We start from the raw sequence: 2,957 nt of genomic DNA on the forward strand, positions 1-2,957 counted from the left end.
GCTTCCTCCCTTGGCTCGGCGCACGGGAAGGGCGTCCCTGGGCTCACCTGCCCCCAGGCCTGAGCACTCAGCAGCCAGCCCCGCGGTGGTCAGTGACTCAGCCGTGCCTGCCGAGGGGGAGAGGGTAGCCCTGCAGAAAGGATGGCGTCAGTGACCCTGCACTGGACAGCCCCGGCAACGTGAGCCCTAATGGGGTCGTGTGGCAGCCAGGTATGAAAGCCACCAAAAACCCTCTCACAGAGGTGGGCCATAATCCTGGTGACCCTCTCCCAGAGCTTAACTTCATCCCTGGTGACTTTTACCCAGTTAGACCCCATCCCTGGTGACCCTCACCCAGAGGCATCCATCACCCAGAGGTGACTTGGGGTGGTGGAGATCCCCGGGATGGCTGTGGTGCATGGGATCCCTCTGAGCTGGGGAGGGTGATGGATCACAGGGGTCACGGCTGGTGCATGGTCCCAGGGCGGTGTCTCCGCGGTATTGGTTGGGGGTGGGGTGGGTGAGGCACCCCCAGATGCCCCTTCGCTGGGTAGGAGAAGCCCCGGGGACCTGTTCAGCACCATGCCCTGGCATGGCTATTGCATTCCCTGGCAAAGTCAGGCCTCGCTGGGCACTCTGGCGGGGGGTGCACACCCCCAAACCCATGTGTACGTGTGCGTGTTCCCATACTGCACACGTGTACACACCCACCACGTGCACCCTCAGACCTCCGTGTACACACGTGCACTTCCCTGGCACGCCTCGGGGCATGTGCTCAGAGAACCCCCCACCCCGGCAGCCCCCCACAGCTTCCCTTTGGGGACACCCCCCTCCCAGCCCACATCCTCTCGGCTCCCGGTCTCCCTGCAGCCCGTGCGTTTCCTTCTCACACCCCGGCTCTCGCACACTCTCGCACGTTCCCACCCCCGTCCCTGTGGACAGCAGTTCCCGGCAGCGCCTGGCCGGGTGACAACAGCTAAAGTAAACACCCCAGCCCCGCTCCACCTGCCCCATGCCCTGCTCAGCCCACAACAGCCCACCTTGCAGGGTGCCTGGATGGGGAGTCTAGAGGGTACCACGACTCCAGGGATGAGACTGGCAGCCCGGCTCGCCTGGGCACGGCTGGCAGCAACGGGACCCGTGAGCACCGGGGTCAAACACCTCCAGGCTTCCCACACACGGCCGTGGTCCGTCTGCGGACGTGACAAGCTGCAGTCATGCCCGAAATCACGCCCATCAGCACCCTCAGCCCGTCTGCCAGCGCTGGCCTCGGGCCCTCCACCGTGCCCATGTCAGTCCCTGCCATGCCCCCGCCATGTCCATTCCCTGTCCCTCCCTGGGTGCAAAGTCATTGACAGTGCCAGGGTGGAGAGATTCGGTGCCCTGCATTCCTTCTTGATTAGGCAAACAAACCCATCAGGGGAAACTGGAGAACAACTGGAAACTGGAGGTCTAATGGACCCCCATGGGCATCCTAAGGTGCCCACAATAGTCACTTTACTCTAAAATATTCCTTTTCAGCAATGCCAGAAGCTGGCAGGCAGCATGAGCCTGTGTCCGTGGGCAGACTGGTATTCCTCTGCTGGAAAGAGCAATGCCAGCATTTGCTGCCGTGCCAGAGGGGCAGAGGAGGATGTGGGGGAGAGCCCCTGCTGCTGGCCCCAGCCCGATCCCACGGATGTTGTGTGCTGTAGCGGGAGAGAATGTGGGGGCAGTGAGTGAGGCACAGGGACCACAGAGGGACACGGGGGCTCCGGCCAGGCAGCCAGGGCTCTGGCAGGGGACAGGAAGCCAGGCGGGGGCCGCGGGGCTGCACAGCTGGCCGGATCCCGGTGCCAAGATTCCCACCTCTCCTTACAGGGTGCAAAGTGCTGGGAATCCCGCTGCAGGGACAGCCGTTCGCACCCACTTTGCCAAGGTGCTGAAGACAGCAGGAGGTGCCAGGAGTCAGGGAAGGGGGGGAAGAGGAGGAAGACGCAGGGGTGGGAGGGAGACTGTGGTTCGGTGGCACAGCTGCTGTCGCCGAAGGCCACCCAGATGTGCTCGCTGGGCACCCCCAGGATATCAGTGATAGCATGGGAAGCAAACCTGGCCTTCCAGGGGCAGGGAGGGGGGTCTCAGCCCCCTTTGAAGCCCCCATAAAAGAGTCCGGCATAAAGGAAAGAGAAAGTCAAAGGAACAAAGAGAGCGGCTAATCCCGGCGTGAGCAAACAGCCCCGTTTGCTCAGGGCACAGCTGGCTCCGGGGCCAGGGAAAGGAGCACAGCGGGGCTCTGCGAGTGCCAGGCAGCGGGGGACCCTCTACCCGGGCTGCCCTTCCCCGAGCACGGGCAGTCCCCGGGAGCAGGGTCCCTCCTGGACCCTCCGGGCTTTTTTGCTACATATGCAAATTGCCAATAAACATCCGTGGGCAAATCCTACTCGCCGCGCAACCTGGTCCTTGCACTGCTCCCAGACAGCCGTCCCAGGAGAACACCCACGCTGCCGGGTAAACGGACTTGCAAGGGGCACCTTGGTCGGAGTGCAGCAGCTTGGGAGTGAAGGATGCCAGGGTTTTACCTTTCCCAATTTTCAGCAAGCCACATGCTGCCCAGCACCCCAGCACAAAGCCCTCGGTGCTGCCCAGAGGATGTCCATGGGCAAACCCTCCTTGCCTTGGGCAAGAGCGCCTTATGCCAGTGGCTCTGCTGGCATCTGGGGCGATTCCACCTCCTCTCCCATCCCGCTTCTCAGCCAAGCTTCCCGCTCCAGTGGGGGGCACGGAGTGCGGTGGGGGGGCACCTCGTCCCTCCGCCTCCATCCCACGGAGAGGCGAAGGGGTTAATGCCAGGCAGCCGAGCCGCAGGGGGGCGCAAGAATGAAATTCCTTCTCGCTGTCCTGCGAAGTCTGGGCACAAATATTTGCCTGCATGTCCGGTGGGGAGGGGGGAGACCACCATCGCTTCTGGGAGCTTGCTAATCCCCATGCCAAACAAGGCC

This window comes from Corvus brachyrhynchos, unplaced genomic scaffold (assembly GCF_000691975.1).
Source record: "Corvus brachyrhynchos isolate BGI_N302 unplaced genomic scaffold, ASM69197v1 scaffold162, whole genome shotgun sequence".
NCBI classification, from domain to species: Eukaryota; Metazoa; Chordata; class Aves; order Passeriformes; family Corvidae; genus Corvus; species Corvus brachyrhynchos.